Source organism: Triticum dicoccoides, chromosome 7A (genome assembly GCF_002162155.2).
Source record: "Triticum dicoccoides isolate Atlit2015 ecotype Zavitan chromosome 7A, WEW_v2.0, whole genome shotgun sequence".
Classification (NCBI taxonomy): Eukaryota; Viridiplantae; Streptophyta; class Magnoliopsida; order Poales; family Poaceae; genus Triticum; species Triticum dicoccoides.
The window spans coordinates 251,082,958-251,109,206 of NC_041392.1; positions in this window are offsets into that span (position 1 = coordinate 251,082,958).

The following is a 26,249-nucleotide window of genomic DNA, read 5'->3' on the forward strand; positions in this document are numbered from 1 at the left end:
CATAAAAAAGAGAAGGCCCAAAAATATGAGAGAAAAAGAGAGAAGGGACAATGTTACTATCCTTTGCCACACTTGTGCTTCAAAGTAGCACTGTAATCTTCATGATAGAGAGTCTCTTGTTTTGTCACTTTCATATACTAGTGGGAATTTTTCATTATAGAACTTGGCTTGTATATTCCAACAATGGGCCTCCTCAAGTGCCCTAGGTCTTCGTGAGCAAGCAAGTTGGATGCACACCCACTAGTTTCTTTTGTTGAGCTTTCATACATTTATAGCTCTAGTGCATCCGTTGCATGGCAATCCCTACTCCTTGCATTAACGTCAATAGGTGGGCATCTCCATAGCCCATAGATTAGCCTCGTTGATGTGAGACTTTCTCCTTTTTTTCTTCTCCACATAACCCCCCTCATTATATTCTATTCCACCCATAGTGCTATGTCCATGGCTCGCGCTCATATATTGCGTGAAAGTTTATAGGTTTGAGATTACTAAAGTATGGAACAATTGCTTGGCTTGTCACCAGGGATGTGCATGATGAGAGCATTCCTGTGTGATGAAAATGAAACATGACTAAACTATATGATTTTGTAGGGATGAACTTTCTTTGGCCATGTTATTTTGAGAAGACATAATTGCTTAGTTAGTATGCTTGAAGTATTGTTATTTTTATGTCAATATGAACTTTTGTCTTCAATCCTTCGGATATGAATATTCATACCACAATTGAGAAGAATTATATTAAAATTATGCCAAGTAGCACTCCGCATCAAAAATTCTTTTTTTATCATTTACCTACTCGAGGACGAGCGGGAATTAAGCTTGGGTATGCTTGATACATCTCTAACGTATCTATAATTTTTGATTGCTCCATGCTATATTATATAATGTTTTGGACATTATTGGGCTTTATTATCCACTTTTATATTATTTTTGGGACTAACCTATTAACTGGAGGCTTGGTACGTCTCCAATTGTTGTTTTTTGCCCGTTTTAGGGTTTCGAAGAAAAGGAATATCAAACAGAGTCCAAACGGAATGAAACCTTCGGGAACGTGATTTGCTCAACAACAAGACCCAAGAGACTTGGATCCTACGTCAAAAAGAAAAGAGGAGGCCACAAGGTAGAGGGCGCGCCTACCCCCCAGGCGCACCCTCCACCGTCGTGGGCCCCCTGTTGCTCCACCAACGTACTCCTTCCTCCTATATATACCTACGATGACCCACAAGTATAGGGGATCTATTGTAGTCTTTTCGATAAGTAAGAGTGTCGAACCCAACGAGGAGCAGAAGGAAATGATAAGCGGTTTTCAGCAAGGTATTCTCTGCAAGTACTGAAATAAGTGGTAACAGATAGTTTTGTGATCAGATAAATTGTAACGAGCAACAAGTAACAACAGTAAATAAAGTGCAGCAAGGTGGCCCAATCCTTTTTGTAGCAAAGGACAAGCCAGAACAAACTCTTATAATAGGAAAAGCGCTCCCGAGGACACATGGCAATATCGTCAAGCTAGTTTTCATCACGTTCATATGATTCGCGTTCGATACTTTGATAATTTGATATGTGGGTGGACCGGTGGTTGGGTGTTATTCTTACTTGAACAATCATCCCACTTATGATTGACCTCTATTGCAAGCATCCACAACTACAACAAAAGTATTAAGGTAAACCTAACCATAGCATGAAACATGTGGATCCAAATCAGCCCCTTACGAAGCAACGCATAAACTAGGGTTTAAGCTTCTGTCACTCTAGCAACCCATCATCTACTTATTACTTCACAATGCCTTCCTCTAGGCCCAAATAATGGTGAAGTGTTATGTAGTCGACGTTCACATAACACCACTAGAGGCTAGAAGACATACATCTTATCAAAATATCAAACGAATACCAAATTCACATGACTACTAATAGCAAGACTTCTCCCTTGTCCTCAGGAACACACGTAATTACTCACAAAGCATATTCATGTTCCAAATCAGAGGGGTAATAATATGCATATAGGATCTGAACATATGATCTTCCACCAAATAAACCAACTAGCATCAACTACAAGGAGTAATCAACACTACTAGCAACCTACTAGTACCAATCCCGGACTTTGAGACAAGAATTGGATAAAAGAGATGAACTAGGGTTTGGAGATGAGATGGTGCTAGTGAAGATGTTGATGGAGATTGCCCTCTCCCGATGAGAGGAGCGTTGGTGATGACGATGGTGAGGATTTCCCCCTCCCGGAGGGAAGTATCCCCGGCAGAACAGCTCCGCCTGAGCTCTAGATTGGTTCCGCCAAGGTTCCGCCTCGTGGCGGCGGAGTCTCTTCCCGAAAAGTTCCTTCTCATTTTTTTCTCATCGAAAGACTTCATATAGGAGAAGATGGACGTCGGAGAGCCACCAGGGGGCCCACGAGGTAGGGGGCGTGCCCTAGGGGGGGGGGCACCCCCACCTTCGTGAGCAGGGTGTGGGCCCCCTGGCCTTCATCTTTGGCGAGGATTTTTCTTTATTTATTTTAAGATGTTCCGTGGAGTTTCAGGACTTTTGGAGTTGCGCAGAATAGGTCTCTAATATGTGCTCCTTTTCCAGCCTAGAATTCCAGCTGCCGGCATTCTCCCTCCTTATGTAAACCTTGTAAAATAAGAGAGAATAGCCATAAGTATTGTGACATAAAGTGAAATAACAATCCATAATGCAATAAATATCGATATAAAAGCATGATGCAAAATGGACGTATCAACTCCCCCAAGCTTAGACCTCGCTTATCCTCAAGCGAAAAGTCGATAACAATAAATATGTCCTCATGTTTAGAGGTAGAGGCGTCGATAAAAATAAAATACGGACATGAAGGCATCATTATTATTCTCATAACAGCAACATATATAGATTTTGTCATATGATTACTTATGTTCAAGTGATGATCTATTCACAATGCAAAAGTATAAATCATAAAAATTATTGTGCTCCGACAAACTATAATCTCAGTCATTGAAGCAATTGCAATTTATCATAACATCGGAAAGAGTCTATATCAGAGCTAAAAAGCAAGTCCACATACTCAACTATCATTTAGTCCTCCATAATTGCTAACACTCACGCAATACTTGTAGTTACGGAGTTTTAATCAGACACAGAGAAAGATAAGGGCTTATAGTTTTGCCCCACAACCTGTTACCTCAAGGGTAATGTCAACAATAATGGTTCATGCTCCCCTACATCCAATTAGATATATATATCATGTTCTTTCCAACATGATGAGCTTGCCAAAGGATAAAATGAAAAATAAAAGGTGAAAATCACCATGACTCTTGCATAAGGTAGAAGATAATAATAAAGGATAGGCCCTTCACAGAGGGAAGCAGAGGTTGCCATGCGCTTTTATGGTTGGATGCATAAAATCTCAATGCGAAAGAACGTCACTTTATATTGCCCCTTGTGATATGAACCTTTATTATGCAGTCCGTCGCTTTTATTACTTCCACATCACAAGATCGTATAAAGCTTATTTCTCCCACACCAATAAATCATACATATTTAGAGAAATTTTTATTGCTTTGCACCGATGAAAACTTACTTGAAGGATCTTACTCAATCCATAGGTAGATATGGTAGACTCTCATGGCAAAACTGGTTTAAGGGTATTTGGAAGCACAAGTAATATTTATACTTGGTACTGAGAATTTGGCTAGCATGAGGGGGAAAGGCAAGCTCAACAAGTTAGAGGATCCATGACAACATACTTTATCTCAAATATAAGAAAGACATAACTCATTACATTGTCTTCCTTGTCCAACATCAACCCTTTAGCATGTCATATTTTAATGAGTGCTCCCAATCATAAAAGATGTCAATGATAGTATATCTATATGTGAAAACCTCTCTTTCCTTATTACTTCCTATTAATTGCAACAATGACCAAAGCTATGTCTGCCAACTCCCAACAACTTTTAATCATCATACTCTTCTATGTGAAGTCATTACTCTCAATAAGATCAATATGAACTTTATGTTTCTTTTTATTCTTTTCTCTTTTCTTTTATTCACCCAAGATCATGGCAAAATAATCAAGCCCTTGACTCACACTAATCTTTATTATATATAGCTCACGGACTCGATTACAAAGAGAGATCATAAAGCAAACTCAAAACTAGATCATGCCATAAACTTTATTCTACTAGATCAAGATACTACTAATAGGATCGAACTAAGAAAAACGATAAAGATAGGAGTTGTGATGGTGATACGATACCGGGGCACCTCCCCCAAGCTTGGTAGTTGCCAAGGGGAGTGCCCATACCCATGTGATTATATCTCCTTGGTTGGTGAAGAAGGTGGAGGTGTTGTTGATGATGCAGGCTTGTCATCCATCTTTCAAGGCATAGGTTCACCATCATAGAAGGATGATTGAGTCTCCGGAATCCTCGAATCTGCAGCCAAACTCATTCTTTTGAATCTATATTCATACTCACAGTTTTGGTTTTGCAGGTCATAGATTTGGGCTTGGAGGTGCTCGATCTTATCATATAGCTTGAAGATGGCCTCCTCGGTGTTCTTGGCATCCGGCTTGTAGTTGTTAGTGAACTCTGTGAGCATCGTGTGGCTAGCGTTGATTCCACGCTCCACCATCCCCTGGCACTTGAAAACTTGTTGCTCCATTCCTTCGAGCCTCGTCTCCAAGCTTCCGGTTCCCTTTGGTCCCTCAACATCGCGGACGTGCAACAACCCATCACGCATCTCAATGGCTTGAGGGTGTCGCAGCACCTCCGCGAGGTAAGGGTTGATGACCTTCTCGAAGAACTTGTCCTTGGAAGCACTTGGGGACGTCATGATAATCTAGATCTGTCAGAAAAATAGCTCGAAACAAGAACAGAGAATAATTGCGTGATACGGGAGTCAAAACCTTCGGGAGAATATATAATGAATTTTTACCGACCAAAATACGTATCGTGCAAGAAAACGGAGTCCGGAAGGCACACGAGGCGCTCACGAGGTAGGGGGCACGCCCACCACCCTCGTGGGGCCCTCGTGTCCTTCCCGGACTGCTACTTATTTTTCTATTTTTCTAAATATTCCAAAACGGACAAATAATGCCTTAAAAATTATTTTGGAGTCGGTTCACTTACCGTACCACATACCTATTCCTTTTCGGAGTCTGAAATGTTCCGGAAAGTGTCCCTTATGTATTCCTCCGGGGTTACAGTTTTAATAATATTGGTTTCAACATTTATGGGATTACCTGAGATATAATGTTTAATTCTTTGACCATTTACCACCTTCGGATTTGTGCCTTCAAAGTTGTTGATTTTTATGGCACCGGAACGATAGACCTCTTCGATAACATAGGGGCCTTCCCACTTAGAGAAGTTTTCCTGCAAAAAATCTTAAACGAGAGTTGTATAGCAATACATAATCACCTACGTTAAACTCACGCTTTTGTATCCTTTTGTCATGCCATCTTTTAACTTTTTCTTTAAACAACTTGGCATTTTCATAAGCTTGGGTTCTCCATTCATCGAGTGAGCTAATATCAAATAACCTCTTTTCACCGGCAAGTTTGGAATCATAGTTAAGCTCTTTAATAGCCCAATATGCCTTATGTTCTAGTTCGAGAGGTAAGTGACGTGCTTTTCCATAAACCATTTTATATGGAGACATACCCATAGGATTTTTGTATGCAGTTCTATAAGCCCATAATGCATCATCAAGTTTCTTGGACCAATTCTTTCTAGACCTATTAGCAGTCTTTTGCAAAATTAATTTGAGCTCTCTATTGCTCAACTCTACTTGACCACTAGACTAAGGGTGATAAGGAGATGCAATTCTATGATTAACATCATACTTAGCAGGCATTTTACGGAAAGCACCATGAATAAAGTGTGAACCACCATCAGTCATTAAATATCTAGGGACTCCAAACCTCGGGAAAATAACTTCCTTAAGCATTTCAATAGAAGTGTTATGATCAACACTACTAGCTGGAATAGCTTCTACCCACTTAGTAACGTAATCAACAACAACTAAAATATGTGTGTATCCATTAGAGGCAGGAAAAGGTCCCATATAATCAAAGCCCCAAACATCAAACGGTTCAATAACAAGAGAATAATTCATAGGCATTTCTTGACGTCTACTAATATTACCAATTCTTTGACATTCATCACAAGACAAGACAAACTTACGGGCATCCTTGAAGAGAGTAGGTCAATAAAAACCAGATTGCAATACCTTATGTGCAGTTCTATCTCCAGCGTGATGTCCTCCATAAGCTTCAGAGTGACACTTGCATAGGATCTGTTCCTGTCCATGCTCAGGTACACAACTTCTAATAACACCATCTACTCCTTCTTTATAAAGATGTGGGTCATCCCAAAAGTAATGTCTCATGTCATAGAAACACTTTTTCTTTTGCTGGTATGTGAAGCTAGGTGGTATAAACTTAGCAACAATATAATTAGCATAATTAGCATACCATGGAGTACTACGAGAAGTACTTATAACATTTAATTGTTCATCAGGAAAGCTATCATTAATAGGTAGTGGGTCATCAAGAACATTCTCTAACCTAGACAAGTTGTCTGCAACGGGCTTCTCAGCTCCCGTTCTATCAACAATATGCAAATCAAATTCTTGTAGCAAGAGAACCCATCTAATAAGTCTAGGTTTAGCATCTTTATTTTCCATAAGGTCTTTAATAGCAGCATGATCAGTGTGAATAGTTACTTTAGAATCAACAATATGAGGTCTGAACTTATCACAAGCAAATACAACTGCTAAAAGCTCTTTTTCAGTAGTAGCATAATTTCTTTGAGCATTGTCTAGAGTCTTACTATCCTAATGAATAACATTTAATTTCTTATCAACACTTTGCCCTAGAACAACACCTACAGCATAATCACTAGCATCACACATAATTTCAAAGGGTAAATTCCAATCAGGTGGCTGAACAACAGGTGGAGAGACTAATGCTTTTTTAAGTGTTTCGAATGCTTCTACACAATCATCATCAAAGACAAATGGTATATCTTTTTGCAATAAATTAGTCAGGGGCCGAGAAATTTTTGAGAAGTCCTTAATGAACCTCCTATAAAATCCAGCGTGACCAAGGAAACTTCTTATACCTTTGATGTCCTTGGGACATGGCATCTTTTCAATAGCATCGACCTTGGCTTTATCAACTTCAATACCTCTCTCAGAAACTTTATTCCCCAAGACAATACCTTCATTAACCATAAAGTGGCACTTTTCCCAATTCAAGTCAAGATTAGTTTCTTCACATCTCTGCAAAACTCGATCAAGATTGCTCAAGTAATCATCAAAAGAGGAACCATAGACGGAAAAATCGTCCATGAAAACCTCACAAATCTTTTCACAAAAGTCAAAGAATATAGCCATCATTCATCTTTGAAAGGTAGCAGGTGCATTACATAGACCAAAAGGCATACGTCTATAAGCAAAAGTACCAAAAGGGCATGTAAAGTAGTCTTTGATTGATCTCTAGCCGACACACGTATTTGAGAGAAACCAGAATAACCATCTAGAAAGCAATAGTGTGTATGTTTGCATAATCTTTCTAGCATTTGATCAATAAAAGGTAAGGGGTAATGATCTTTCTTAGTAGCTTTATGTAATTTGCGGAAATCAATTACCATCCTATAACCTGTGATAATTCTTTGTGGAATCAATTCATCTTTATCATTAGGAACAACAGTAATACCTCCCTTCTTAGGGACACAATGGACATGACTTACCCACTGACTATCAGCAACGGGATAGATTATACCTGCCTCCAGAAGCTTGAGTATTTCTTTTCTTACCACTTCTTTCATTTTAGGATTCAAACGTCGTTGAGGATCACAAACTGGTTTGGCATCTGCTTCCAAATTTATTTTATGTTGAGATAGAGTGGGACTAATGCCCTTAAGATCATCAAGAGTATATTCAATAGCAGCACAGTGCTTCTTCAAAGTTTTCAATAATCTTTCTTCTTCATGCTCTGAAAGGTTAGCACTAATAATAACATGATATATCTTCTTTTCATCAAGATAAGCATACTTAAGATTATCAGGCAAAGGTTTAAGCTCAAACACGGGATCACCCTTGGGTGGAGGAGGATCCCCTAAAATTTCAACAGGCAAATTGTGTTGCAGAATAGGTTCCTGTTTAAAGAATACTTCATCTATTTCCCTTCTTTCATTCATGAACATATCATTTTCATGGTCTAGCAAATAGTGTTCTAAAGGATCACTAGGCGGTACGGCAATAGAAGCAAGACCAATAATTTCATCCTTACTAGGTAATTCTTCCTCACGATGTTGTTTACTAAATTTAGAGAAATTAAACTCATGAACCATATCATCCAAGCCGATAGTAACAACATTCTTTTTGCAATCTATCCTAGCATTAACAGTGTTCAAGAAGGGTCTACCAAATATAATGGGACAAAAGCTATCTCGCGGAGAAGTAAGAACAAGAAAATCAGCAGGATATTTAGTTTTCCCACACAAGACTTCAGCATCTCTAACAATTCCCATCACTGAAGTAGTATCTCTATTGGCAAGTTTAATTGTGACATCAATATCTTCTAACTCGGCAGGTGCAATTTCATGCTTGATTTCTTTATACAAGTCATAAGGTATAATACTAGCACTAGCACCCATATCACATAAGCCATGATAACAATGATCTCCTATTTTAACAGAAATGACTGGCACGCCTACAACAGGTCTATGTTTATCTTTATCACAAGGCTTAGCAATTCTAGCAGTTTCACCTTCGGACTGAATAACATGCCCATCAATATTATCAGACAAGAGATCTTTAACAATAGCAATATTAGGTTCTACTTTAACTTGCTCAGGGGGTGTATAAGTTCTAATATTGCTTTTACAAACAACAGCTGAAACTTTAGCATGATCCTTTATTCTAACAGGGAAAGGTGGTTTCTCAACATAAGAAGTAGGAACAATAGGATCATTATAAGTGACAGTCTTTCCTTCAACTTTAATAGGTGCAGCTACTTTTACTTCTATGGGAGGATGATATTTAAACCACTTCTCCTTAGGGAGATCAACATAAGTTGCAAAAGATTCACAGTAAGAAGCTACTATCTCAGAGTCAAGTCCATATTTAGTGCTAAACTTACGGAAAATATTGGTGTCCACAAAAGATTTAACACAATCAAACTTAGGTGTCATACCTGACTCCTTACCTCCGTCGAGGTCCCAATCTTCATAGTTGCGTTTAATTCTATCCAATAAATTCCATTTAAATTCAATAGTCTTCATCATAAAAGAGCCAGCACAATAAGTATCGAGCATGGTGCGATTCTTTTCAGAAAGCCGAGCATAAAATTTTTGAATGATCATTTCTCCTGAGAGCTCATGATTGGGGCATGAATATAACATTGATTTAAGCCTCCCCCAAGCTTGAGCGATGCTTTCTCCTTCGCGAGGCCAGAAATTATATATATAATTGCGATCACGATGAACAAGATGCATAGGGTAATACTTTTGGTGAAATTCCAACTTCAATCTTTTATAGTCCCATGATCTCATATCATCACATAGCCTATACCATATCAATGCGTCTCCCTTCAAAGATAAAGGGAAGACCTTCTTCTTAGCAACATCATCGGGTATACCTACAAGCTTAAATAATGCACAAACTTCATCCACATATATTAAGTTCTCATCAGGATGCTTTGTTCCATCTCCTGTAAAAGGGTTAGGTAGCAGTTTTTCCATCATACCCGAAGGAAATTCAAAAGGAGTTTCATTTTCAATAGGTTCAGTAGGTTGAGGAGAAACTCTTTGCTCTACTGGACGGGGTGAAGATACCCCGAACAAGCCCCTCAGAGAATTACTTTCCATAGTAACAAGTGACAGTAAATTTCAGCACACTATATAAAATTTTCCTTACCAAATTCCACCTACCAAAGGCGCTACATTCCCCGGCAACGGCGCCAGAAAAGAGTCTTGATGACCCACAAGTATAGGGGATCTATCGTAGTCCTTTCGATAAGTAAGAGTGTCGAACCCAACGAGGATCATAAGGAAATGATAAGCGGTTTTCAGCAAGGTATTCTCTGCAAGTACTGAAATAAGTGGTAACAGATAGTTTTGTGATAAGATAAATTGTAACGAGCAACAAGTAACAGAAGTAAATAAAGTGCAGCAAGGTGGCCCATTCTTTTTTGTAGCAAAGGACAAGCCGGAACAAACTCTTATAATAGGAAAAGCGCTCCCGAGGACACATGGGAATATCATCAAGCTAGTTTTCATCACGTTCATATGATTCACGTTCGATACTTTAATAATTTGATATGTGGGTGGACAAGTTCTTGGGTGCTGTTCTTACTTGAACAAGCATCCCACTTATGATTAACCTCTATTGCAAGCATCCGCAACTACAACAAAAGTATGAAGGTAAACCCAACCATAGCATGAAACATGTGGATCCAAATCAGCCCCTTACGAAGCAACGCATAAACTAGTGTTTAAGCTTCTGTCACTCTAGCAACCCATCATCTACTTATTACTTCCCAATGCCTTCCTATAGGCCCAAATAATGGTGAAGTGTTATGTAGTCGACGTTCACATAACACCACTAGAGGCTAGACAACATACATCTTATCAAAATAACAAATGAATACCAAATTCACATGACTAGTAATAGCAAGACTTCTCCCTTGTCCTTAGGAACAAACATAATTACTCACAAAGCATATTCATGTTCAAAATCAGAGGGGTAATAATATGCATATAGGATCTGAACATATGATCTTCCACCAAATAAACCAACTAGCATCAACTACAAGGAGTAATCAACACTACTAGCAACCTACTAGCACCAATCCCGGACTTTGAGACAAGAATTGGATACAAGAGATGAACTAGGGTTTGGAGATGAGATGGTGCTGGTGAAGATGTTGATGGATATTGCGCTCACCCGATGAGAGGAGCATTGGTGATGACGATGGTGAGGATTTCCCCCTCCCGGAGGGAAGTATCCCCGGCAGAACAGCTCTGCCGGAGCTCTAGATTGGTTCCGCCAAGGTTCCGCCTCGTGGCGGCGGAGTCTCTTCCCGAAAAGTTCCTTCTCATTTTTTTCTCATCGAAAGACTTCATATAGGAGAATATGGACGTCGGAGAGCCACTAGGGGGCCCACGAGGTACGGGGCGCGCCCTAGGGGGGCGCCCCCCACCCACGTGAGCAGGGTGTGGGCCCCCTGGCCTTCATCTTTGGCGAGGATTTTTCTTTATTTATTTTAAGATGTTCCGTGGAGTTTCAGGACTTTTGGAGTTGCGCAGAATAGGTTTCTAATATTTGCTCCTTTTCCAGCCCAGAATTCCAGCTGCCGGCATTCTCCCTCCTTATGTAAACCTTGTAAAATAAGAGAGAATAGCCATAAGTATTGTGACATAAAGTGAAATAACAATCCATAATGCAATAAATATCGATATAAAAGCATGATGCAAAATGGACGTATCAACCTACGTACCCCAAACGATCAGATACAGAGCCAAAACCCTAATTCCACCGCCGCAAATTTCTGTATCCACGAGATCCCATCTTGGGGCCTGTTCTGGAGCTCCACCGGAGGGGGCATTGATCACGGAGGGCTTCTACATCAACACCATAGCCCCTCCGATGAAGTGTGAGTAGTTTACCTCAGACCTACGGGTCCATAGTTAGTAGCTAGATGGCTTCTTCTCTCTTTTTGGATCTCAATACAATGCTCTCCCCCTCTCTTGTGGAGAACTATTCGATGTAATCTTCTTTTTGCGGTGTGTTAGTTGAGACCGATGAATTGTGGGTTTATGATCAAGTCTTTCTATGAATAATATTTGAATCTTCTCTGAATTCTTTGATGTATGATTGGTTATCTTTCCAAGTCTCTTCGAATTATCAGTTTGGTTTGGCCTACTAGATTGATCTTTCTTGCAATGGGAGAAGTGCTTAGCTTTGGGTTCAATCTTGCGGTGTCCTTTCCCAGTGACAGTAGGGGCAGCAAGGCACGCATTGTATTGTTGCCATCGAGGATAACAAGATGGGGCTTTCTTCATATCGCATGAGTCTATCCCTTTACATCATGTCGTCTTGCTTAAGGTGTTACTCTGTTTTTAACTTAATACTCTAGATGCATGCTGGATAGCGGTCGATGAGTGGAGTAATAGTAGTAGATGCAGGCAGGAGTCGGTCTACTTGTCTCGGACGTGATGCCTATATACATGATCATACCTAGATATTCTCATAACTATGCTCAATACTGTCAATTGCTCAATAGTAATTTGTTCACCTACCGTAGAATACTTATGCTCTCGAGAGAAGCCACTAGTGAAACCTATGGCCCCCGGGTCTATCTTCATCATATTAATCTCCTACTACTTAGTTATTTCCTTTGCTATTTACTTTGCTTTTATTTTACTTTGCTAGTGTGAATAGTTACTTTAGAATCAACAATATAATGTCTAAACTTATCACAAGCAAATACAACTGCTAAGAATTCTGTTTCAGTAGTAGCATAATTTCTTTGAGCATTGTCTAGAGTTTTACTAGCATATTGAATAACATTTAGATTCTTATCAACTCTTTGCCCTAGAACAGCACCTACAGCATAATCACTAGCATCACACATAATTTCAAAGGGTAAATTCCAATCAGGTGGCTGAACAATAGGTGCAGAAATCAATGCTTTCTTAAGTATTTCAAATGCTTCTACACAATCATCATCAAAGACAAATGGTATATCTTTTTGTAATAAATTAGTCCGAGGCCGAGAAATTTTTGAGAAGTCCTTAATGAACCTCCTATAAAAACCAGCATGACCAAGGAAACTTCTTATACCTTTGATGTCCTTGGGACATGGCATGTTTTCAATAGCATCAACCTTGGCTTTATCAACTTCAATACCTCTTTCAGAAACTTTATGGCCCAAGACAATACCTTCATTAACCATAAAGTGGAACTTTTCCCAATTCAAGACAAGATTAGTTTCTTCACATCTCTGCAAAACTCGATCAAGGTTGCTCAAGCAATCATCAAAAGAAGATCCATAGACGGAAAAAACGTCCATGAAAACCTCACAAATCTTTTCACAAAAGTCAGAGAATATAGCCATCATGCATCTTTGAAAGGTAGCAGGTGCATTACATAAACCAAAAGGCATACATCTATAAGCAAAAGTACCAAAAGGGCATGTAAAAGTAGTCTTTGATTGATCTTTGGCTGACACAGGTATTTGAGAGAAACCAGAATAACCATCTAGAAAGCAAAAATTTGTATGTTTGGATAATCTTTCTAGCATTTGATCGATAAAAGGTAAGGGGTAATGATCATTTTTAGTAGCCTTATTTAATTTGCGGAAATCAATTACCATCCTATAACCCATAATAATTCTTTGAGGAATCAATTCATCTTTACCATTAGGAACAACAGTAATACCTCCCTTCTTAGGGACACAATGGACAGGGCTTACCCACTGACTATCGGCAACGGGATAAATTATACCTGCCTCAAGGAGCTTTAGTATTTCCTTTCTTACCACTTCTTTCATTTTAGGATTCAGTCGGTGTTGATGATCACAAACTGGTTTAGCATCTTCTTCCAAATTAATTTTATGTTGACATAGAGTGGGACTAATGCCCTTAAGATCATCAAGAGTATACCTAATAGCAGCATGGTGCTTCTTCAGAGTTTTCAATAATCTCTCTTCTTCATGTTCTGAAAGGTTAGCACTAATAATAACAGGATATATCTTTTTCTCATCGAGATAAGCATATTTAAGAGTATCAGGTAACGGTTTAAGCTCAAATACGGGATCACCCTTGGGTGGAGGAGGATCCCCTAGGATTTCAACAGGTAAATTGTTTTTCAGAATAGGTTCCTGTTTAAAGAATACTTCATCTAATTCCCTTCTTTCACTCATAAACATGTCATTTTCATGGTCTAGCAAATATTGTTCTATAGGATCACTAGGAGGTACGGCAATAGAAGCAAGACCAATAATTTCATCCTTACTAGGTAATTCTTCTTCACAGTGTTGTCTACTAAATTTAGAAAATTAAATTCATGAGTCATATCATCTAAACCGATAGGAACAACATCCCTTTTGCAATCTATGGTAGCATTAACAGTATTTAAGAAGGGTCTACCAAATATAATGGGACAAAAGCTATCTTGTGGGGAACCAAGAACAAGAAAATCAGCAGGATATTTAGTTTTCCCACACAAAACTTCAACATCTCTAACAATTCCCATTGGTGAAATAGTATCTCTTTTGGCAAGTTTAATTGTGACATCAATATCTTCCATCTCAGCAGGTGTAATATCATGCATAACTTCTTTGTATAAGGAATAAGGTATTGTACTAGCACTGGCACCCATATCACATAAGCCATGATAACAATGATCTCCTATTTTAACAGAAATAACAGGCATGCCTACCATAGGTCTAGGTTTATCTTTATCATGGGGTTTAGCAATTCTAGCAGTTTCATCACAGAAATAAATAACATGCCCATCAATATTATCAGACAAGAGATCTTTAACAATAGCAATATTAGGTTCAACTTTAACTTGGTCCGGGGGTGTATATGCTTTAATATTGCTTTTACGAACCACAGTTGAAGCTTTAGCATGATCGTTTATCCTAACAGGGAATGGTGGTTTCTCAACATAAGAAGTAGGAACAATAGGATCATTATAAGTGATAGTCTTCTCTTCAACTTTAATAGGTGCATCTACTTTTACTTCTATGGGAGGATGATATTTAAACCACTTCTCCTTGGGGAGGTCAACATAGGCAGCAAAAGATTCACAAAAATAAGCTACTATCTCAGAGTCAAGTCCATATTTAGTGCTAAATTTACGAAAAATATCGGTATCCATAAAAGATTTAACACAATCAAAACTATGTGTCATACATGTCTCCTTACCATTGTCGAGGTCCCAATCTTCAGAGTTGCGTTTAATTCTTTCCAATAAATCCCATTTGAATTCAGTAGTCTTCATCATAAAAGAGCCAGCACAAGAAGTATCAAGCATGGTGCGATTGTTACCAGAAAGCCGAGCATAAATTTTTTGAATAATCATTTATCTTGAGAGGTCATGATTGGGGCATGAATATAACATTGATTTAAGCCTCCCCCAAGCTTGACCGATGCTTTCTCCTTCGCGAGGCCAAAAATTATATATGTAATTGCGATCACGATGAACAAGGTGCATAGGATAAAACTTCTGATGAAATTCCAATTTCAATCGTTTGTAATTCCAAGACCCCATATCATCACATAGCCTGTACCATATCGATGCATCTCCCCTCAAAGATAAAGGGAAGACCTTCTTCTTAACAACATCTCCGGGTACACTTACAAGCTTAAATAATCCACAAACTTCATCCACATATATCAGATGTTCATCAGGATGTTTTGTTCCATCTCCTAAAAAAGGATTATCTAGCAGTTTTTCTATCATACCCGAAGGAACTTCAAAGCAAGCATTTTCATTTTAATTTTCATTTTCAGTAGGTTCAGTAGGTTGAGGAGCAACTCTTTGCTCTACTGGTTGGGGTGAAGATACCCCGAAGAAGCCCCTCAGATGATTGCTTTCCATAGTAACAAGTGACAGTAAATTTCAGCACACTATATAAATTTTTCCTTACCAAATTCCACCTACCAAAGGCGCTTCACTCCCCGGCAACGGCGCCAGAAAAGAGTCTTGATAACCCACAAGTATAGGGGATCTATCGTAGTCCTTTAGATAAGTAATAGTGTCGAACCCAACGAGGAGCAGAAGGAAATGATAAGCGGTTTCTAGCAAGGTATTCTTTGCAAGTGCTGAAATAAGTGGTAACAAATAGTTTTGTGATAAGATAATTTGTAACGAGCAACAAGTAACAAAAGTAAATAAGGTGCAACAAGGTGGCCCAATCCTTTTTGTAGCAAAGGACAAGCCTGGACAAACTCTTATGTGATGTAAAGCGCTCCCGAGGACACATGGGAATATCATCAAGATAGTTTTCATCATGTTCATATGATTCGCATTCGGTACTTTGATAATTTGGTATGTGGGTGGACCGGTGCTTGGGTACTGCCCTTACTTGGACAAGCATCCCACTTATGATTAACCTCTATTGCAAGCATCCGCAACTACAATAAAAGTATTAAGGTAAACCTAACCATAGCATGAAACATATGGATCCAAATCAACCCCTTACAGAGCAACGCATAAACTAGGGTTTAAGCTTCTGTCACTCTAGCAACCCATCATCTACTTATTACTTCCCAATGCCTTCCTCTAGGCCCAAATAATGGTGAAGTGTCATGTAGTCGACGTTCACATAACACCACTAGAGGAGAGACAACATACATCTCATCAAAATATCGAACGAATACCAAATTCTCATGACTACTAATAGCAAGACTTCTCCCATGTCCTCAGGAACAAAAGTAACTACTTACAAAGCATAAACATGTTCATAATCAGAGGGGTATTAATATGCATATAGGATCTGAACATATGATCTTCCACCAATTGAACCAACTAGCATCAACTACAAGGAGTATAACACTACTAGCAGCCTACTAGCACCAATCCCGGACTTGGAGACAAGAATTGGATACAAGAGATGAACTAGGGTTTTGAGATGAGATGGTGCTGATGAAGATGTTGATGGAGATTGCCCTCTCCCGATGAGAGGAGCGTTGGTGATGACGATGGCGATGATTTCCCCCTCCGGGAGGGAAGTTTCACCGGCAGAACAGCTCCGCCAGAGCCCTAGATTTGTTCCGCCAAGGTTGCGCCTTGTGGGGGCGCAGTTTCGTCCGAGAAGATGGCTTGTGATTTTTTCCCATCAAAAGACTCCATATAGCAGAAGATGGCCATCGGAGGACCACCAGGGGGCCCACGAGGTAGGGGGCGCGCCCAGGGGGGTAGGGCCCGCCCCCACCCTCGTGGGCAGGGTGTGGCCCCCCTGGTGAAGTTCTTGCTCTCAGTATTTTTTATATATTTGGAAAATGTCTTCCATGGAGTTTCAGGACTTTTGGAGCTGTGTAGAATAGGCCTTTAGTATTTTTTCCCTTTTCCAGCCCAGAATCCCAGCTGCCGGCATTCTCCCTCTTTATGTAAACCTTGTAAAATAAGAGAGAATAGGCATAAGTATTGTGACATAATGTGTAAGAACAGCCCATAATGCAATAAATATCGATATAAAAGCATCATGCAAAATGGACGTATCATCGAGCCGTTTAAAATGGTCCACTATCAAATCATTGCATACCCGAGCCTCCCTCACCGCATCATCAAAACCTTGTAGCTTCAGCCAAAAGTTCTCGAATCTAAACCTTTTCTTGGGACAGCCCAAAGCCCCTGTACTAAGATGTAGGGGAGCATGATCCGACACTCTGGATGACAAAGCATGCAGCAAACAGTCATGGTATTCCAAGTCCCAATCAACCGACATGAGCACACAGTCAATTTTGGTCATGGTCGGCGCATCCTTTTCATTCGACCAGGTAAATCTCCTTCAATGCATGTACATTTCTTTCAGTTCATTATTATCCATGAAGCTTCGGAATTTATTCATCATACTCCTATTGAGGTTGGTATTATTTTTTTCCAAAGCGCACAATATCATATTAAAATCTCCGAGCACCATCGAAGGTCCCAGGCAAAGCGCCCTTTCTATCTTGCAACCCCTATAAGAACGTCGTATTGAGTGTGTCACCTTGCGGTCCGTAGACCACAAATAGCCACCAATTCGCCCCTTTTCTGGTATGCACTTAACCCGTGATAAAGTCAGTGTCCCATTGAAAGTGGTCGATCTCCATGATGGTCGAGTCCCAAGCTAACAGGATGCCACCTCTAGTCTCCACTGCCGGCACATAAGAAAAACCGTCAAAAGACGCCCCTAAGCATTGCATAATGTTATAACGATCGATTACATCCAATTTTGTCTCGTGGAGATAAACAACATTCACTCTAACTGTAGCTACGAAAGCTCTGACCGCGTCTCTCTTGCCTGGGTTGTTTAGTCCTCTCACATTCCAACAAAGGAAAGATGGGCTTGGGTCCATAAAGGTTTAGCAAGCGCCAAAACTCCTTGTAAGCTCAAGGCTTAGTGCACTCCTGTCGGATTTCGGGTTCCGGCAGACCCTTGAGGTTCGAACACTGGGGTGCGCGCGGAGATCTCTCCCCTACCGATCTGCGTCCGATCCTCTCGTGCAAACTAAGATGAAAATAATCAACACAAGAGACACGAGGTTTATACTGGTTAGGGCCACCGTTGTGGTGTAATACCCTACTCCAGTGTGTGGTGTGGTGGATTGCCTCAGGAGGATGATGATGAACAGTACAAGGGAAGAACGGCCTCGCAAGAGGTGTTCTTGAGCTGGTGTGATGAACTGCTAGGGTGAGTTCAGTCGCCTCTCTTTCTCTCTGCTAGGGTTCTACCAGATCTCTCTCTCCTCTATCCTGGGTGTCTAGATGTCTCTACTCTGTGGTGGCTAGCTCTATTTATAGAGGCCCTGGGCCTCTCCCCGAATAATTGAGCGGGAAGGGTGCCAACAATTGGCCATTTTAAAGGGGAACATGTAGTACAAGTTATCCTGACCAAAGGTGGTCTTCGGCTGCCAAAAGCACTGGTGATGACGCCGTCTTGGGCTCCACGGTGACCTCCGTCCGGCCGTCCGGCTGGTCTTGGTCTTGTTGCACCGGAATGGTAACCTTTGCCTGATACCTTGGCATGTGCTTGCCCCCTTTGCACCAAAGGGGAAACAAGGACCCTGCACAGGCCGGCGCCCACCTGGCGCCCGCCTAGCCTTGATCGTCATGGCTTTCAGAATGGGATCCTCGCGAGGTACCCTTGCATTGATCTCTATGCCTCCTCGCGAGCCTGCCTGATGAGGACGCTCTCTTGAGGAAGCTTCCTGTCGTCCGCCCCGCGAGGCTTGGCCCCTCGCGAGGGTCTTGAGCTTGGGCTGATGAAGATGGGCCGCGCTGGGCCCCCACTTGAGCCACGCCGCGGGCCGCAGGCAGGCAAGTCTGGGGACCCCCATTCCCAAAACACCGACAGTAGCCCCCCGGCCCAAGGCGCGCGCGGGCTTGGCTTAGCAGAGAAGCGAAGGGGCAAGTTCGAAGCGCCACAGGCCCTAACAGCCTGCGGCCTTGGGCGCCACGTGGCGGTTGATTGGACGTGGGCGTCTGCACTTCCCATGACGCCTTGCTACGCGCCCGGCTAAGCGGACCCGTAGTTGCACACAGTTGCTCCTCCTTTGGCTGCCCGCTCGCCTCCTACCTTTCCTCCTTCTCCGAGCTCCAACCTCCGCCGCCAATCCGGCTCGAGCTCTTCCCCTTCCTCTAACGCCAGGGCACCAACGAAGAAGGGAAGGGGGAAGAAGCCCGCGCCTTCGTCCTATGCACCTCCATCGGCGGCCCCCGCCGTCGATCGGTCAATCATACTCAACCCGGAAGCCTTGGACAAGGTCCACTCCGCCCTTGCTTCCATCCTCAACGAGTGCGGCCGGACCACAGTTTGGCCCGCATCCCGCGCCTTTCTTGCTAGGACCATCACGGAGGTCCGATTCTTCGCTGATGCCTTATGGGCGGGTCTGGTTCCCCCCTTTTCTGCTTTCTTCAATGCCGTGCTCTCCCATTATCAGATCCACATGATGCACCTCGAGCCGGAGTCCATTACCCTTTTGGCTGTCTTTGCTTTCGTGTGCGAGGCGATGATAGGCATCCCTCCTTATGTTGCCCTGCTGCACCACTTCTTTTCTCTGCGCCTGAGCAATCCCACCCAGTGCTCGGGGTGTGTAAGCTTCTTCGCCGTGCCTGAGACGGCTGCTTCAGGGATTGACTTCAGCGTTCCGCCTTCTCAGGCCAGGTTCAGAGAGCGGTGGCTGTACGTGGACGTCGGGGTGCATAGCCCCTTGCTCTCGCACCCGACCTTGCCTGCTATTCCCAACACAGGCTGGGGTCATGAACCGCTCGCGAGCCCCCGGTTCACTTTCGTCTGGCGCCGCTTCGAAAGTTTGAGGGTGCACAATGTGACAACGCCCACGGTGGTGAGGGAGTTCCTTCTGTGTCGCGTTGCTCCTCTCCAGCGCCACTCTCGCCGGATGTGGGACTTTGCGGGGCGCGGAGACCGCATGCGGCTTCAGGAGGAGGATTTGGCACCCGAAGTGCTGCGGACGGTGCTTTGGGTCTTGACTGGTGATCCTTCCCCGGGCAGCCTATGGAGCAGTGGCGTCCTTCTGTACCTTTGTTCCGGCAGGGCTGATTTCGTGAAGAAGATGCCCAGGTTCGACGAGTTTGGGTTGCGCCCGGCTGGCCTCACGGGGCCGCGCGAGAACCCAGTTGTCATGGTTGTTCCCCCTGCCACACACAGCGGTCCGTCCTCAGGCGACAGAGCGGGGAGAGAGCCGACGGGAGCTGAAGTGGCTGATGTCGAGGTGGTGGCGCCGCGTGGAGCCTCGGAGGCGACGTCTCCCGAGGCCCGCCCTAGGGTGCGGTTGATGCAGGGTTTCGGCCTTCGGCTCCTGAGGACGGGGCTCCCGAGCCCCCAGCCGTTCTTCGCGAGGCGACGCCCGACGGTGCCCCCAAAGCTGACTCCTCCGGCACCGACAATCCCGAGGCTTCTTCTGCACCCCAGGCCGACCCCCGCCCCAGGCGCTTGGGTCAGTTTCGTGTAGACTTCGAGGCCCTTCGCAAGAGGAAGGAGGCCTCAGGCGGCAGCGACCGCCCTTGCCGCTTGTTGAAGCGCAGGAAGTACTTTGCCATGGACGAGTATGCCTTCTTCTTTCCCTGCTCATTTGCTCTGTTATCCTTGTAGCTGATTGTGGCCCTTCAGGTCCCGCCTTGCTGAGTCCGTCGAGTCGACCCAAGAGCCAGCCCCCGCAGCTTCGCCTCCTTTGCTGGCTCCGGGTCCGCCGAGCTCGGGTGGCGCCCTTGCCGCTGGACCGGTTGGTGGGGTGATCTGCTCCGTAGGGTGCCTCGAGCTTGCTCGCCCGACGCCCTTTCTTCGTGAGTCTTCTTAGGGCGTGTCAGGCCTGCCCCGCGCCCCTTCTCTGGTCATAGAAGCCGAATGGCTGAGGTCTGTCCTTGGCTCCTCCTCCATTGGTGGATCGACACCGGGTCGGATTCTCAAGGCAGTCCATCCGGCGACGGCTGGGGCGGCAGCCCCCTGCCCTACGCCTGAAGGGGGCTTACCGCCTCCGGGCCCTCTGCATGCTCCAGCGAAAGAGGGTGATGTGGAAGATGTGCCTAGGCGCACTCGGGAGCGTCGTGCCCTTCGTGAAGAGTTCCTCCAGGGGGCGGCGGACGCGGTGAACCGGGTAGGAGCAGAGCTTGCTGCCGAGGATGCGCGCCTCGAGGCTGAAGGCATGCGCCTTGCCGAGGAGAGGCGCAAGCTGAAGGTCGCCATTGCCCCCGCGTGTCATCAAGGTGACCTTGACAACGCGAAGGCCGAATTGTCGCTGGAGGCTTCGCGGGTGGCCTGCTCCCAGGCCGTCGAGGAGGCTCGGGAGGCAGACCGACAACGCGAGGATGCGGAGGAGCGCGTATGGGAGCTCCAAGCCCAGAGCGACTCCCTGGAGCAGCAAATAGAGTTGCGCCATGCGGCCCTTGGGTCGATGCAGGAGGCCGCCGTCGACCAGGCGGAGCTCCAGAGGCGCGAGGAGGCGCTGGCGCTCGAGGCCGCCGAGCGTAGCCTTGAGCTGGAGCGGTTGGAGACGAGGGAGCGCCTGGCGGCCCAGGCGGAGGACGACGTTGCGGCGCGCGAAACCTGGGTCCAAGAAGAGGTCGACCGCCATGTGGCGGGAGCTCGCTCGGTCCTCGAGCGCAAACACGAGGCGAGGTTGATGTTGATCAGGGCCGAGGCTGAGGGCAGGACAGCGGCCATCAAGGCCAGGTTGGTTGAAGAGACGTGGTATGCGGATTCCTCCGCAGCCGCCCTTGGTGCGGCGTAGGCGGAGCTGTCCTCTTCCCAGGCAGAGCTGCTTCTTCTTCAACAGAGGGTCAATGACGCCGAGGCCGTCGCGCAGCAGAGTGAGGACGAGCTCCGTGGGCGGCGGGTTTTGGAGCACGTGCACGCCCCCATGCTTCAAACGCTCCGAGAGAGGGCCAACACAGCTTTGGGCTACATCTGCGAGGCTGCGGCAAGGGAGCTGCACGAGGTCAACTACGCTGGCAACCTCCAATTTTTCACCGATGTGGTGACGCTTCTGGAGAACCGGTCCGAGAGGTCCCGTTGGCTTGTCGAAGAGAGGAGCCGAGCCTTGCTTGGGCGTGCCTTCTCCCACGTCTTCAGCCATCTGCAGGACATGGACCCCCACTTCGACTTCGACGCTGCCATCGCGCCCGTGCCCATTGCCGTCCGGGGCGACCTGGCGCGGTGGGTGGAGGACAACATGGACGCCCTCGTCAGGGCCTTTGCATCCGATGATGATGGCGTGGTTGTGGGCGCCAATGAAGGCGATGTTGTGGACGAGCCTGCCGCTGATGGAGATGCCACCGGCGGCGGCGGGAATGCCGACGGCACCAGTGATGCCTCTGAGGAAGCCCAAGACGTGGTGAGTGATATGTCCGACTGACCGCTCGTTACTGCCGCTTAACCTGCACAAAGAAAGTTCGGGCTTGGCCCTGAAGGATGTAAGAGCATTTTGGGAGGGGAAGACCCTCATGTAAAGGTTTGCACTTAGTACTCTGGTAAGCGTGATGTTGTGTATGAACGTAGCTATCGGCCCGGTGATGGGTTAGCTGACTTGAGTACCTTCCGACCCCGACGAGTCCCGAGCGGGCCTGCGGGGGCCGCTGCTCCTCGGTGTCTTTTGATTAACTTGCTGATCCTGTGACGAGGACCTCCGGAGAGGGTGCGGAGACAGTGGTCCCCGCTATGAATGTGCCTGGCCCGGCCCGGCTCGCGAGGGGCTCGCGAGGGGGGGGGGGGGCAGCCGATGTTAACCTTGGACGCAAAGCCAAAACCAGAACGCGAGAGATTGCTCGAACGGGACTAAACACCCCCTCCCCGAACGCACGCAAGCTTCAAACTCAAATCCAACTTAAATCCAACCAAAGAAACTTGCCGACAAGGAAGAAGAAAAAAAGGCAAGAAGGCAGAAGAAAAGTAAAAAAGCCGCGTCCGACACCTAGTCTAGTCTTCAACGTCTTCTCACCAGCGCGGAGCTAAGTGCTACCACTGGGCGTGGGCGGGAGCCCCAGGGCCTGACGCCGGCGCTCCTGAGACTCCGGGGCGTGTACAGCCCCACTCATTATTACGTGAGAGTGTCACGGGGCAGCGAGCTTCAAAGGCACTGGGCCTTCTTCACAGGTACCGGCCTTGCTTCATATCGCCAGACGAGGGCCCCGCCTTGCGCCTCACTCTGCTGCCATTGACGGCGACTGGAAACCAAGGACGACGCCAATGGGGTAGAGCGGTCGCCAGCGGTTCCCCCGACGACCACGGGTCCTCCGCCGGGGGCAGGCCATGGGGCACCTCCCCGGCGGAGGGCCTACCTCCTGAGAACACCTTGGCCCGACTGCCGCGAGGGTGAGTCCGGATCTCGGCCCCTTTCCTGCAGTCCCCTGCACCCTCCTCCTGGGGGATAAGAGGCTGCAGCGTTGGGGAAGCCATCCGATGCGGCAACCTGTACCTCCTGCGACCCATGGTTAGCGTAAGCTTGATCCTGAGGGATGAGTGGTACCCGATGGTTGCTACCGTCGGCGCGATTGTCGATGCTCTCTTGGGGTTCCTGAAAGAGCTCGGCTTCCCGCGCCTCCTTGTCCCAGCCGAGCCTGAGGAACGAGCCGTGACCTCCTTCCAGCTCGCGCCCTTGATCCACCATGTAGGGTCATAGGCCTCCGGGGCGACCACCTCGTGGACCTCGCTGTAGCGCCCCGTATGCCATGCAGTCTGGCTTGGGGCGTCGCTTTGTATATGATGACGCGGTGGTCCGCCGAGGCCAAAGGCCGCGGCGCGCATCCCTTCGCCGGCCCGGGGAGGGGCCGGCGCGATCAGCCGCCCGGTGCCGGAGGAGGTGTTGGTGCTGGACCGGCCCTGGGGGCCGCCTGAAATCGCATGGGCGCAGAATGCCGTCGTGTGACCTATCCTGGAGCTGGGGCGGCAGCTGGATGCAGAAAGGGGGCGCTCCTGAGGCGGCGGCGTCTAGGAGCTCAGCCACTCGCTCCAACAACACGTCGTGGCCGCCTTCCAGCAAGCGGCACCGTAGTAGCTCTCGGGCCACCGTGAGTGCGACCCTGGAGTTCGCCTGCTCTCGTCGGGTGTATGGCACCGTGGCAGCGGTGTGGTTTGAGGCCCTTGCTACGGCCCGCACCTGCCGCGGCGTGAGGGCAGGCGGCGTCTGGCCGCATCGCCCGCGTCCCGCAGCGCCCTGCGGAGAGCGAGCTGCCTGAGGCGCAAGGTTGAGGTCGCCCTGAGACGGCGGCACGGCGTGGGCGGGCCCTGCCGCCTAGCGGTCGGCGTTGGCAGCCGGGTTGCTTGACATCTGGGTGGCAAAGCGGCGGAACGTGATGCGGAGGAAGAAGGACTCCGGCGCACCCCTACCTGGCGCGCCAAATGTCGGATTTCGGGTTCCGGCAGACCCTGAGGTTCGAACACTGGGGTGCGCACGGAGATCTCTCCCCTACCGATCTACGTTCGATCCTCTCGTGCAAAGTAAGATGAAAATAATCAACACAAGAGACACAAGGTTTATACTGGTTCAGGCCACCGTTGTGGTGTAATACCCTACTCCAGTGTGTGGTGTGGTGGATTGCCTCAGGGGGATGATGATGAACAGTACAAGGGAAGAACAGCCTCGCGAGAGGTGTTCTTGAGCTGGTGCGATGAACTACTAGGGTGAGTTCAGTCGCCTCTCTTTCTCTCTGCTAGGGTTCTACCAAATCTCTCTCTCTCCTCTCTCCTAGGTGTCTAGATGTCTCTACTCTCTCGTGGCTAGCTCTATTTCTAGAGGCCCTGGGCCTCTCCCCAAATAATTGAGCGGGAAGGGTGCCAACAATTGGCCATTTTGAAGGGAACATGTAGTACAAGTTATCCTGACCAAAGGTGGTCTTCGGCTGCCAAAAGCACTGGTGATGACGCCGTCTTAGGCTCCACGGTGACCTCTGGCCGGCCATCCGGCTGGTCTTGGTCTCGTTACACCGGAATGGTAACCTTTGCCTGATACCTTGGCCTGTGCTTGCCCCCTTTGCACCAAAGGGGAAACAAGGACCCTGCGCAGGCCGGCGCCCGCCTGGCCTTGATCGTCATGGCTTGCATCATGGGATCCTCGTGAGGTACCCTTGCATTGATCTCTCCGCCTCCTCGCGAGTCTTCCTGAAGAGGTCGCTCTCTTGAGGAAGCTTCTTGTCGTCTGCCCCGCGAGGCTAGGCCCCTCGTGAGGGTCTTGAGCTTGGGCTGATGAAGATGGGCTATGTTGGGCCTCCACTTGAGCCACGCCGCGGGCCGCAGGCAGGCAAGTCTGGGGACATCCGTTCCCAGAACGCCGACAACTCCCACCACCGAGCTCCCTGATCCCATGTCTCCGCTGATAGGCATCGACTTGCCGAACAGTGATGTAATGACTCGTATGTCTTGCTCTCGGAGCGGCGAGTTGAACATCCCCTTGCAGTCATCTACCATTTTCTCAAATACCTCAAGATCATTGGGCGCCAATCCCAAAGCACATAACAGAACATTCTCTCCTGGAGTTGCCTTGGGGGTGCCTTGCACCACCGCACGCTTAGCATCTTGAGTAGTGCGCCTTGGGGTGAACGGCTCCGCATCGGGCCGTAGTGTAGATGCCTCCACTTCTTTCAGCAGGGGGGCCAGCTTATTCACAATGTTCCCACAAAATGCTTTGAGCTTTGCGTACGTGATAACTTCCAGGGGAGTCATACCATCTAATACATCTCCAACGTATCTATAATTTTTTATTGCTCCATGCTATATTATCTACTGTTTTGGACATTATTGGGCTTTATTATCCACTTTTATATTATTTTTGGAACTAACCTATTAACCGGAGGCCCAACCCAGAATTGCTGTTTTTTCCTGTTTTAGGGTTTCAAAGAAAAGGAATATCAAACGGAGTCCAAACGGAATGAAACCTTCGGGAACGTGATTTTCTCAACGAACAAGACCAAGTAGACTTGGACCCTACGTCAAGACACAAAAGAGGAGGCCACGAGGTAGGGGGCGCCTATATATAAGATGGGATCCTATATATACCTACGTACCCCCAAACAATCAGATACGGAGCCAA